Source organism: Bos indicus x Bos taurus, chromosome 3 (assembly GCF_003369695.1).
Source record: "Bos indicus x Bos taurus breed Angus x Brahman F1 hybrid chromosome 3, Bos_hybrid_MaternalHap_v2.0, whole genome shotgun sequence".
NCBI lineage: Eukaryota > Metazoa > Chordata > Mammalia > Artiodactyla > Bovidae > Bos > Bos indicus x Bos taurus.
Window position 1 is genome coordinate 86,818,670 of NC_040078.1, and position 13,911 is coordinate 86,832,580.

At 44.7% G+C, this 13,911-nt stretch overlaps 1 protein-coding gene across 4 annotated transcripts in view; it reads right to left on the minus strand.

The window, feature by feature from the left end:
- The window catches only part of FGGY (FGGY carbohydrate kinase domain containing), a 504,128-nt gene that overhangs the window by 477,765 nt on the left and 12,452 nt on the right, over positions 1–13,911 (minus strand). The window contains exon 1 of one of the 4 annotated variants that reach the window (XM_027537096.1): positions 5,275–5,372. The exons of the other annotated variants lie outside the window; for them this stretch is intronic. The gene's annotated coding sequence lies outside the window, so the exon portion shown is untranslated. Of the gene's footprint in view, positions 1–5,274; positions 5,373–13,911 lie in introns of those variants that run through there. 4 annotated transcript variants of the gene reach the window in all.

Here is a 13,911-nt window from a genome sequence, read left to right on the forward strand (position 1 = left end):
TCGTTAAACATGATGGCTTCTGACTTGCTCACAATGATCCCCCAACAGCATGTGGCCCCTATGGTTCATGAGCAGCTGGAGAGGCGAAGGTGGAAGCTGGAGTACGAACAAGGGCTACCCTCCTCTGAGCTTCAGAGAACAACTCCAAGGCTCCGGCCTAACTGCTTTCTCATCTCCTCGCCCACACGATCAGTGGCACCAGTTTTCAAAACATGCATTCCTTCAAACACCCAAAAGGGATATTTTTTCTTCAAGCCATTACTCGAAGGAAACTGAAAACTGAAATAGATCAAAGCACAGCAGCGCTGTGTCAAGCAAAGATCATCCTTGCCTGGCCCTCGACCCTCCCCCAACAGTGACTCTGCTGAGTTCTTCCTAAGGACTGAAAACCATTGGCTGAGGCCCTCGGCACAGCATCCCAGGCCCTCCAGGATCTGCCCTCTGCCTCCTATCCAGCCACATCTACTACAGTCCTGCCTGTTCTCACATCAGGCTTCAGACACATTGAACCCTCACAGGTTCCCAGGTGCACCACACCACTACAGGACTGTCTCCACTTCATGCTTCTCTTTCCTTCCAACTTCCTTTCTCTCTTCTGTGCATCAGTTCAGTTCAGTCGCTCAGTCGTGTCTGAATCTTTGCAACCCCATGGACTGCAGCATGCCAGGCCTCCCTGTCCATCACCAACTCACGGGGTTTACTCAAACTCATGTCCATGGAGTCGGTGATACCATCCAACCATCTCATCCTCTGTCATCCCCTTCTCCTCCTGCCTTCAATCTTTCCCATGATCAGAGTCTTTTCTGATGAGTCAGGTGGCCAAAGTATTGGAGCTTCAGCTTCAGCATCAGTCCTTCCAATGAATATTCAGGACTGATTTCCTCTAGGATGGACTGGTTGGATCTCCTTGCAGTCCAAGGGACTCTCAAGAGTCTTCTCCAACACCACAGTTCAAAAGCATCAATTCTTCAGCGCTCAGCTCTCTTTATAGTCCAACTCTCACATCCATACATGACTACTGTAAAAATCACAGCTTTGACTAGAAGGGCCGTTGTTGGCATCTCTGCTTTTTAATATGCTGCCTGCTGACTTTCACGTTAAGATCTTGCTCAACCAACACTTTTTTCTTAATTTGTTTGGCTGTTCTGTGGCACATAGGATCTTTGCTGCCATGTGTGGGATCTTCACTGAGGCATGTGGGATATAGTTCCCAGACCAGAGATTGGACCTGGGTTCCTTCCCCTGGAAGCACAGAGTCTTAATCACTGCACCACCAGAGAATCCCAACCATCACCTCTTGCCTCTCTCCATGCCCCAGCGCCACCAGAGTACTGTGTCCCTTCTTTTAAACTTTTTAAAAATCACTCTGACCGAATTTTTGGCTTCTGTGTTCACCTCCCTCACTGGCCTGAACCTGAAGAAAGGAACTGATTGATTTCTATATCCTCAGCTCCTACAAGTGCCTGTATCCCCAAACACTGTCTGGTACATAATAGTTCTCACTAAGTTCTTATGGAATGAACACCTAAATCAGTGAATCAACAAAAAAAAATAAGGATGAACAGGTTCATGCTTTAATGCTTTAATAGTTCAGATTCCTAGGTTTGGATTTATCTGCACTAGTGTTTTGCCTTGATTCTAATATCTGTATGCTTCATTCATCCAATTAATAAATATTTACTGGATGCTTACAACCACATTTTATTAATTCTAAGGTACTCATTTCTTTTCACATTTAGCTTCTCTGAAATCAGTGACTTAAAAACCAATGGCAACCAGGAACATCTTTCTTAGTGATATATGAAATAATGAGGCATGTTGCAATCAGTGACTGATATTAGAAGAAATGCAGATTGTGCCAGGCATCAGACACCCTGCTAGGAACTGAGGATACAGTGAAGGGCAAAACAGGGCAGTGCCATGGCTTATATCTTCCTAGATTTCTTTATCTGCAGAGGAAGAAGACTGACTAGGCTGGCCGCTCCACCGCCCCCAAATGACCACAGGCCTCCACTTGCTGAACTCAGGACTGCCTCTCTTAGCGTCCCACTGTCACCACTTGGAAGGACCCAAGGACGCTGCCCTCCAACACTGATCCTGGCAAGTCAACAACTCTGTCCTTGACTAGAGCTTTTCAAAACTATTCTAAACACTGCAGGGAGAAACAAGGGGAAAGAAATAGGAAATGAAGAGTCCATGCAAACATTCTGGCTTACACAGACCTGGCCAGCCACCCAAGCTTCTCTCTACTCCTACCAGAGCCAGTGACAAAAGAGGCCCCCAGGGGGCTGGCCCAGCTCCTCAGGCCTGGTTCCTTCACTTGCGACTGTCTTCTTCTGCATGGAATATCTCATCTCACCACCCACCAGACATCCTGATTCAGTCCAGTAAAATCCAAAGAGGCAAATTTCCACTCTGTAGCTGACTCAGGGCTTACCCTGGCTCTGGGTTTTGGACCTATTTCTTGGCTAAAGAGGAAAGAGCCCATCCTTCCGGAGAACCCTCCCCCTCCACTCTGACTTGTATGGAGACTGGAGCTTTGCCATTAGAGAGTTAACTCCAGGGCTGCCTGGACCACAGCGGTACCCCTAGTGCCAGCCCAGTGTCTGGCACATGGCACAAACTCACCATGTCCCTGAGACTCAGAGCAAACTCTTAAAACCCACCTTCAGGTAAAATTTACTGTGTATCTGATGCTTTACTAAGCAGCTTGCTTACATTTTTAAATCCACTTTTTGTCCTGATATCAACCCTTGAAGAGAATTACTAGGACCATTCCCATTTTACTGATGAGGGAAAACAAGTCCTAGACTAGTCAAGTAACTTGCTCACGTACGTTATATAAATACCAAGTGATAGAGGTGAGAGCAGTCTCGATCCCTCTGCTACCAAATCCCTAACCGTTCTTGGAATGCCATGCTAACAGGTTCATGCGTGCTAAGTTGCTTCGGTCGTGTCTGGCTCTGCGACCCCATGGATTGTATGTAGCCCATCAGGCTCCTCTGTCCATAGGGACTCTCCAGGTGAGAATACTAGAGTGGGTTGCCATGCCCTCCTCCAGGAGATCTTCCCAACTCAGGGATAGAACCCACCTCTCTTATGTCTCCTGCACTGGCAGGTGGGTTCTTTACCACCAGTGCCACCTAGGAAGCCCCATGCTGCAGGATACCCTCCACGTAGTTAACGCACGTTTGCCAAGGACTCTGCCTACTCTGTACCCTGTTCTTGTTGTTTAGTCGCTAAGTTGTGTCTGACTCTTTTGTGACCCTGTGAGATGCAGCCCACCAGGCTCCTCTGTTCATGACGAGAATACTGGAGTGGATTTCCTTCTCCAGGGGATCTTCCTGACCTAGGGCTCAAAGCCATGTGCCTACTCTGTCTACAACTGGTTTACTCAGAACTCAGGCTGCCCACCTTCAGAGACTGGCCCTTCCCCAATACCAGGTGGCCTCTCTCTGGTAAAACTATCCATTTCTAGACTGTATGACTGAGATATCAGTCCAAAAGAGAGTCAAACCCATGGGAACAAGGGCATCATACCTTCTCTTTGTTGTTCACACACACACACCCCAGTTCATGTTTTTGTAAGAAATAGATCCTAATTAAATATTTCAGGTTCACTACGTTTCCTATTACTATAGTTTTAAGTGATCTCTTTATGATTGTTTCCACACCTGGATCTTGAGAAGTTCAAGCTCTAGGGCAGCTTCCCTGAAACTTGACCCTGTGAGTTATAAAAACTCTGCCAGAGGATTTTCTGCACTCAGATTCCTAGTCTCCCCTCCGTGCCCTTTGTTCCTGGGTCATAAGTACTCTCTGATGTGTCCTAGACTCCAAACTACATTCCAGTTCCTCTTGGCCTCAGAGAATAAAGTAACTGCAAAATGGAAAACATTATTCCCTTTTATAATTTGCTTTAAAAAAAAAAAAAAGGATTAGGATCCTCCTGCATGCTTGGCACTTTTACACATTTGTTCATCTCTTCCAACTGAAATGCATTCAAGCTGGGGAACCTACCACCATTTTATACCTTGTTGGGATAGGAAAATTTGCCCCAAGTCACACAAAGAGTAAACAGCAGCAGCATCTGCATTTGAACCCTGGCCTCTTAAGGCAACTTTAGGGCTCTTTCCAACCTAAAAGTGAAAACCGAATCCTTCAACAACAGTGCCAACAACAAAGGCAGCAACAACTGGCACTTATTAGGCTCTGCTCTGCAAATCATCCACCTGATTCTGTGATTTCACTTGTAACAATCCCGTGAGGTTGCCACTGTGAGCTCATTTCCCAGTTAGAGAGACTGAGGTTCTCAGCAATAAAGCAGTTTAAGGTCACAGAGCACACCACCAAAGGAGCTGGGTTTTGTCCAGGTCACAATGGTGTGGCTTTAAACCCCAACAGATGAATGCTGAGAGTCAGAAAGTTGATCCCACTTCATTCATTTGAGGCAGAGATAAATTCTCTAAAAAGAAAGACAACTAATAAGGAATATGGGGTATCCGACTCTCTGTGACCTCATGGGCTGTAGCCCACCAGGCTGCTTTGTCCATGGCGATAATCCAGGCAAGAATACTGGAGTGGGTTGCCATGGCCTCCTCCAGGGGATCTTCTCAACCCAGGTATCGAACCCAGGTCTTCTTCATTGCAGGCAGATTCTTTACCATCTGAGCCACCAGGGAAGCCCATTAAAAAAGAAACACAACTAACAGGGAATATGGGGTGGCTGGTCAGACAAGAGAATTAAGAGCATAGACTGTGGAAGCCAAGAGAAAGAAAAGCTACAGAGAGAAATTCAAGCTGGCTGCACACATGTCCCAGGCCTTACCTAACTTCTCAGTCTACAAGAGGCTCCAAAGGGCAGAACAGCTTCCCAGCCAATTGCCAGCATTGACTGAACTGGTTTTTAGCCTCTGTTCATGATCAAAAGACCGCTCTTATGATAAATATTTATATGGTGCATTAAATAATAGCCTGTACAAATATTATTAGAAATGTGCCACAGGAAACCACAGGCTTCACAGCTGATTCCTCAGCAAACGTGAAAGCTGCTCAAAGGCAGTGTGAGAAAAGGAGACAGAGTCAGGGACATGGAGGCTGTTCTCTGCATAACTGTCCCAAAAATTCTCAAAAGGGGTCATGCTACACATAATCGTGCTGAAAACCACTCTGTGGGGTTGTCTCTTATATTTATTTGCTTCCTTCTTTTCCCCTAAATGACTAAAGAGCAGAACACTAGTCCCTAAGACTGCAACCCTCCAGAGTGGATAAGCTTACCTGCAGTTCTACTTCTTAGTGGGCCACTCCTCCAGGACAAACTTGAGGACAGTGGCTACAGATACAGTGTCCCAGGGACCTGGGAGTGAGCTTAATATCCTCTCTTGACTTTGATCTTTGGTCTTGGCTGGGAGTTCAAGTACACAAGTCACACACAAATTTTTTTTTTTTAGTTATAATATAATCAGGGGGTTGGGAGATTTGGGAAGAAAAAGATAAGCAATGAGTATGCTGCTCCACTTCAGTCTCCTTAACAGAAAGAATTAAATACCACTTAAAGCAATTCTCCCATGCTCTAAAATGGAGAGAAAATTTGGCGGGGGAAGGAAAGAGCTAATCTGGCAATAATACCTGGTTCTCCATCGGCTTTACCAAAAATATACATGGGAGAACAAGTACAGCTTCTTGACAGGTACTTCTCCTCTTAAAGTGAAAGGCTGTCTCCCGCAGCTCCAATCTTGCTATATGCTTTGAACGATTAACTAAGATTGTAGAACCAGGGGGCCCAGCACAGCGCCTGGTATTAATACATGGTATGCTCAGTAACAGCTTCCCTAGTGGCTCAGATGGTAAAGAATCTGCCTACAATATGGGAGACCCAGCTTTGACCTCCGGATTGGGAAGATCCCCTGGAGAAGGGAATGGCCACCCACTCCAGTATTCTTGCCTGGAGAATTCCATGGACAGAGGAGCTTGGCAGGCTACAGTCATAGGATCACAGAGAGTCAGACATGACTGAGTGGCTAACACACACACACACACACACACACACACACTCAATAAACAGCAGCAATTATTAGGACTATTAAGATATGCCAACCTTCTCTTTCATGACCAAATCATCCCTGAACATCTGCAGGGATGTTTAGTATGCATGATCTATACCTAGGTATTCACACCATGTCTAACAGCTCAAATTCCAGTAAACAAATGTAAAGTGCTTTCTCTGGGTCAGGACACTAGGAATAGGAAGCTGAAAAATATATCATTTCTGATTTTAAATAGTTGACAATTTAGTGTAAGAATCTTATTTTTGAAAGTCAAACAGTGATGCCTCAAGTTGTGCCTAGTTTATGTACTTGAAGCACCACTAATGCACCTGGTAATATTGCACGTGGCAGTAAGGGGGCTCCATTTGCCAGCGGAACCTCGGCTATACTCTTGAAGCCAAGCGTCTTGTTCCAACTCCACCTTCCTTGGCAGAATATGGAGATGTAAGTTGATAAAATAAGTACCGGGTTACTGTTTTCATCAGTCTTCCAAGCACTAGATCAGAAGCCCAGTATTTTTCAAGATGTTTAGGATCTTCATGCTTTGGACTGAGCCCATCTTTAAAGACAAATCTGAGATGACTGGATGAGGGGTATGGAATTAAATCAGACAGAAGAAAAGCTGGCTGTCGTCTTAGATTCAAAGTTGGATTCCAACAGGTAGAACAGGCAAACTTAAGGAAGCCTCGTGCATGCCTCACAATGTGGTGGTCACGGGGATCAACACTGAGGCGATCCTGGGCCGTGGCCAAAACCCACCACCGTCCAAAAGCCACACAGGCAATGCTCAATGGATGACACAGAGAAAACACAAAACCCAGCCATGCTGAGGCCAAATGCACGGTATAAGTCCTAACAAAATCATGGGTGGAAAATCTGACGCATCAAATGACATCCCCAAACTCCCAAAACAAACATTGCCTGAGAGTAAATTAAACTCTGGATCTCCCATGTCCTCTTCTATAAAACCTCACTTACACTCCCTTCTCTTCAATCCTTGTGATCCAATCAAGCAGCTCCCTACTTGTTAAAATGCCTTCCAAGCCCTTTAAAATGCCCTACCAAGCTATTCTCTCTGCAGAGACGGGGAGAGGGGGAACCCACATTTATGACACCCACCCTTCCCCCACTTACAGGGGGAAGACACTGAAATCCTGAGGGGAACAAAATCCAGTGGATGGTCACAAAGCTGAAGATTAAGGAGGCTGTATTCAATTTCAGGTTTGTCTAGGCCAGAACAGGACTCTTATCTATCCCTGAAATGACTTGACTTTTCCCACCTCCCAACCAAGTTGCTTTCATCCTTAGCATACTCAGAACACAATTCCAAGTCAGTTCATCCTGTGAAAACTTCTCAGACACTCAACCATCAGAAACGCCTCCTCCATGCTCTGATTAATGACAACCCTATGTCACTATACAGGCTACTATGAGAAGCATTAGATATTGAGAATGTTCTGCCCTCTACTTCCTTCTGCCTAGAGGGAAACATGCCGTGTGTCCTGCAGTAATAGGGAATTCTTGGGCTGGGAGGGAGGAGGAAATTATTAATGTATAAAATAGTCGAATACCTTTTAAAATAAAAAGCATCTAAAAACTCTCCATCCCTGGAGAGGTCTAGAAGCACAGTCAGCAAGCCTTTCTTCTGTATGAAGCACTGCACCCCTTCCCAGGGCATTCTTCCTCCTGACCTGCAGCCCACTTCCGCACACACAGGCATGGAGGAGAGAAGTATTGGGTACAGCAACAAAATTCAGTCCCTGCACCATCTTGCAAAACTCTGCCCTCAAAGACAATGCCCAGCCTGAGGATGGCTGAGGTTTCTACCCTACTCTTTTGGCTTTTTTTTTCCCCTTTTTAAAGAAATTCTATTATTTTTTTCCTATTATTTTACTAATATAAACATTTTTATGTTATTATTATATAGTATATATTATTAATATATAGTAATGTATTTTTACTTACTGCTAACAATTACTGACCATTTGTTAATTGGAGGATAACTACTTTACAATGTTGTGTTCGTTTTTGCTGTACAACGCGCTGCTCTACGACGCCCCCCTACCCTATTTATGAAGAATGGCTAGGTGGCTTCAAGGCCCCACGTGAAAGGCCGAAAGAATGAGTTACTGGAAGATTACTGAACAGTGTACCTTTCCAGAAACAGGCCCTGTTAAAATTATCACTAGCTGCAGGGTAAGCTTCAACACCAGCAATGCTGCTTCTGCCCAAAGTGAAGGCCAAGTTCTTTATCTGGCCCACAAGGAACTCAAAGCTCCTGCTCCTGCCCAAACCACTAACCCCACTGCCCAACCTCATCTCTGATCACAACTCCTAATATGCCAACCTTACAACATTACTAGCAATCCCGCAAATAAAAGTTTGCTGCCTTTGTTCATGTGACGCAAAAAATACAAACTTGCAGTTCATAGAAAAAGATATTCAATCCATACATTGACCCTTTAACCTCACAAAAAATGGAGGGAAATGCAAATCAAAACAACATTGATATACAATTTTACACCTTAAAAAAATGGGCAGAAAATGAAAACACTGATAATATCCATTTTGGACAAGTGCTTGGGGACACAAGCAGTTTCAGATACTTTTAGCAGGAGAATAATTGGTTCATCCTCCTTTAGAACAATTTGGCAATATCTATCTGTTTTCCAAATCTACCTCTTTACCCAAGAGCTGTAACTTCTAAGAATTTACCTTCTAAGAACTGAAGATTGGCTCATCTAAAAGATATATACAAAAATGCACATTTCAGATTTATTTTTTAAAGGCAAGGGCACACTCACAAAAACCCTGGAAACAAATTCAATATTCATCTATAGTGCCTGCATGCTAAGTCGCTTAGTTGTGTCTGTCTGACTCTTTGCAACCTCACGGACTGTAGACCACCAGGCTCCTCTATCCAAGGGATTCTCCAATCAAGAATACTGGAGTGTGTTGTCATGCCCTCCTCCAGGGGATCTTCCCAACCCAGGGATCAAACCCACATCTCCTGCAGCTCCTGCATTGCAGCTGGATTCTTTACCACTGAACCACTAGGGAAGCCCCATTCATTTATAGGGGCCTTGCTAAAACTGATACAGAAGCAGTTGTTAAAAATGAGACATAGCTAAAGAAAACTGCTAATTATGTGTTATTGAGTAAAAGAGCAAATTCTTAGACACTACAATATGACTGCATTTGTAAGAACTCTGTAAAGAGGAAACCACATCAGTGGTTCTCAAACTGTGAGCTTCAGAGAATCAGCATCAGCACCACCAAGCAATGTGTTAGAAACGCAAACTCTCAGGCTCCAACCCAGACCTACTAATGCAGAAACTCTAGGGAGTACGGTTCACAGTCTGTGCTATTAAAACCCTTCAGGCTACCCTGAATGCTGCTGCTGCTGCTGCTGCTAAGTCGCTTCAGTCATGTCTGACTCTGTGTGACCCCATAGGCGGCAGCCCACCAGGCTCCACCGTCCCTGGGATTCTCCGGGCAAGGACATTGGAGTGGGTTGGCATTTCCTTCTCCAATGCATGAAAGTGAAAAGTGAAAGTGAAGTCGCTCAGTCGTGTCTGAGTCTTAGCAACCCCATGGACTGCAGCCCACTAGGCTCCTCTGTCCATGGGATTTTCCAGGCAAGAGTACTGGAATGGGGTACCATTGCCTTCTCCGAAACTGTGTAAGGACCTAACATACAAAACTTCAGGAAGAATATGCAAAAGCCTGCTTACTGCAGTGACATCTACAGAAAGAAGTACAGTGGAAGCATGGAGGGCAATTTTTAACCTTCCCTCTCTGTGCTGTTTGAATTTTCACAATAGGCAGCTACTATTGTAATTATAAGAAAGATTCTTGTACTGGGTTGAAATCTACTTTATGTGGCTTCCACCCTCTAGTCCACATTTTTATCCCATGGGATCATCCAAACCACCTAATCTCTTTTAAGTGAGCTAGCCCTTGGATATGCAGCCCTTAGACATGCAGATGACACCACCCTTATGGCAGAAAGTGAAGAACTAAGAGCCTCTTGATGAAAGTGAAAGAGGAGAGTGAGAAAGCTGGCTTAAAACTCAACATTCAGAAAACTAAGATCGTGGCATCTAGTCTCATCACTTCATGGCAGATAGATGGGGAAACAATGGAAACAGTGACAGATTTCATTTTGGGGGGCTCCAAAATCATTGCAGATGGTGACTGTAGCCATGAAATTAAGACACTTGCTCCTTGGAAGAAAAGCCGTGACCTACCTAGACAGCATATTAAAAAGCAGAGACATTACTTTGCCAACAAAGGTCCATCTAGTCAAAGCTATGGTTTTTCCAATAGTCATGTATGGATATAAGATTTGGACTATAAAGAAAGCTGAGTGCTAAAGAATGGATGCTTTTGAACTGTGGTGTTAGAGAAGACTCTTGAGAGTCCCTTGGACTGTAAGAGATCCAACCAGTTCATCCTAAAGAAGATCAGTCCTGAATATTCATTGGAAGGACTGATGTTGAAGCTGAAACTCCAATACTCTGGCCACCTAATGCAAAGAGCTGACTCATTTGACAAGACCCTGATGCTGGGAAAGACTGAAGGAGGGAGGAGAAGGGGATGACAGAGGGTGAGATGGTTGGATGGCATCACCAGCCCGATGGACATGAGTAGGACTATAAAGAAAGCTGAGTGCTGAAGAATTGATGCTTTTGAACTGTGGTGTTGGAGAAGACTCTTGAGAGCCCCTTGGACTGTAAGAGATCCAACCAGTTCATCCTAAAGAAGATCAGTCCTGAATATTCACTGGAAGGACTGATGCTGAAGCTGAAACTCCAATCCTTTGGCCACCTGATGCGAAGAACTGACTAATCTGAAAAGACCCTGATATTGGGAAAGATTGAAGGCGGGAGAAGGGGATGACAGAGGATGAGATGATTGGATGGCATCACCAACTCAATGGACATGAGTTTCAGTAAACTCTGGGAGCTGGTGATGGACAGGGAGGCCTAGCGTGCTGCAGTCCATGGGGTCGCAAACATTCAGACACGACTGAGCGACTGAACTGAACTGAGCCCTTAGAATGTTTTAAAATGATTCTCATGACCTCCTCGAGGAAGGAACTTTCTTTCCTCTTTGTTATATACTTTTAGTTCTGACAACTGCTCCTCCATGCCATGGCTTTACTAAAATCAAGAGACAGGAAGAAAGGATATGGTGTGCTTAGTACATTTAACAAGAATAATCTTCAGAGTCCCATGTTCCCATGTGACTCTGTGTGGAGATGAGGGAAGCTGGGCTAATAGCAACCTGTGAGCACACAGTAGGTCTTCTTTACCTCCCTGGAGGCTCCCCAGATGGAACACATGCTGGGACAAATCACTGGCCCATCCAGCCCAATACCCAATCTCACACACTAAAAAGGGAACAATCTGCAGAGGAGAAAAGGGAAGGAGAGGTGGGGTGTCTTGCAAAGTGCTTTGGAAGGTGAGCTTTGAGGTAACCTCCTCAAGTACCTGACTCGTCCTTTAAGGTCCCTAGAATTTGGTGTTGTCTATGTTCTAGCAATATGTATCATCACACGAATAGCAATCTTTCTCAAACTTGTATTTTGTGCCAACCGTCGTCTTGGATCAACAGATTTCATGTGAGCATTTACTCTCTTCCTGGCCTGCTACTAGTGACTTAGTAGATGGCCTTGCTGAAACTTCCAGCAACTTTGGAGGGTCCACAAACAAAAACTGATCCTTTTGAACTGCGGTGTTGGAAAAGACTCCTGAGAGTCCCTTGGACTGCAAGGAGATCCAACCAGTCCATCCTAAAGGAAATTAGTCCTGAGTATTCATTGGAAGGACTAATGCTGAAGCTGAAACTCCAATCCTTTGGCCACCTGATGCGAAGAACTGACTGACCAGTTCTTAGGGGACACTAAGGTTCTGTGCATTTAGGTCACTTGCCCAATGGCACCCCACTCCAGTACTCTTGCCTGGAAAATCCCATGGACGGAGGAGCCTGGTAGGCCGCAGTCCATGGGGTCGTGAAGAGTCGGATACAACTGAGCGACTTCCCTTTCACTTTTCACTTTCATGCATTGGAGAAGGAAATGGCAACCCACTCCAGTGTCCTTGCCTGGAGAATCCCAGGGACGGGGAAGCCTGGTGGGCTGCCGTCTATAGGGTCGCACAGAGTCGGACATGACTGAAGTGACTTAGCAGCAGCAGCCCAATGTCACAGACTCAGTAAAAAACAAGAGAGGGACTTCAACCCATGCTCTTTCCACTATGTCGCATGATGATTTAAAACAGCCACACTCTAATATCAACGTTGGCCACATAATTCTATAATCCCGGAATCTGATAAATTATACTGAGTTTGGCGTATCTAAATCACGCTTGATTTTATCACCTGTCTTCTCAACTTTTATCCCCTATAGGTGTTCAGTAACTGAGTGCTTTCCAAATCTCTTCATCCCATAGCCACTCTAGCAGAATTCAAAATACTCAGCTCTCAGCCTGGTCTGCAACAGATTTCAGTGTAACTGGCCCAAAATCCAGATGGCCCAAGGGACAGGCAACACATACATTTAGGCTGAATGATTTTTACTTTATTTTCCCCACTCTTCCTAAACACAGTCCCCACACAAATCACTGTATATGTACTTGCTATATAAACTCTGCTTCATCATCCACGTTGATAAGGACCTTCTAAACACTTTAAAACGATAGTTACAGGACTTCCAGGAAAAACCATCTCATTGTTTTTCCTTGTGTCAAACCCACTTCTGCCCAAACATACTGTGCCTTTTCTCTTCTTTCCCACCAAGTGGCACCACCAACCACCCTGACATTGTAGCCAGCAATCTAAAAATTATCACTGATTCCCTGTACAGGTTATTCTGTTTACCCACCTCTTCCACACTCAACCCTTTTCTGCCTACCCTGTGTCCTGGGGATTATAGTCTGATCTCTAAGGCTCTCTAACCCTTTTATCTTCTAGTTGGTTTTGCCCACGGAGAGCCATTAGCAGAAACCTTAAAGGAGGGAGGAAAGTAAGGTCAGGGTTCCCCTCCTTTGGAGCTGCCTCAAACTTGCTGCATTTCTTTAAGATAATACATCCTCTCAAGGCAGCTTTCTCCACGGGATTTCTGAGTTCTCCATCCCTTGCCCACTTAAGTAGAAAGGTATAACAATACCACTAATATTAGCTCTAGGCATTCATGCTGCCCTCATCTTTCTAAATAGTTCCTGTACTTAAAATTATACAAATCTAAGGGTGTCTTTCCTTCTGATTTATTCCTTCACTGTGCCCTTTCAGGCCTCAAGCAGTAAAAGTGCCTGAATAACTTAAATTCCCTTCCTCAGAAACTCTAGTAGTCTCTCTTAAAATTTTCTTCAAAATTTCCAGGTGAAGACCTCCACGTCTAGCCAAGATAGATAAAGAGCACCATATTTACCCTCCCACCTTAAATAACTAAAATAATGAATACAGGAAACAAAGATTCTCAGGATACAGGACATCAGGCAACAAAATACAGTGATGTTAGAGAGATGGGGGGAGAAAAAGAGGTATCCTGAAATTGTTCAAGCTGAATGCCTGGGACCTGGACACAGGAAGAGAAAATCCACACCAAGGCCTGCAGTTTCCTGAACTGAGCGAGAGCTAGGAGTCTGTGCAGAGCAAGGAGGCTAGAATTCTTGGGGCAAAGTAGGAGATAGGAAAGTTGCCCCAGAAGGTGTGTTCGTCAAGTATTCAGGACAGTAGCAGTCACTATACACATGCGAAGAAGCTGTCTGAGCCAGAAGCACTCAAAAGGATGACAGTGAGCAATCAGTGGACTTCACACAGGGCCATGAATAGTGGCGATTCACACCAGCCAGTGAGGAAAACC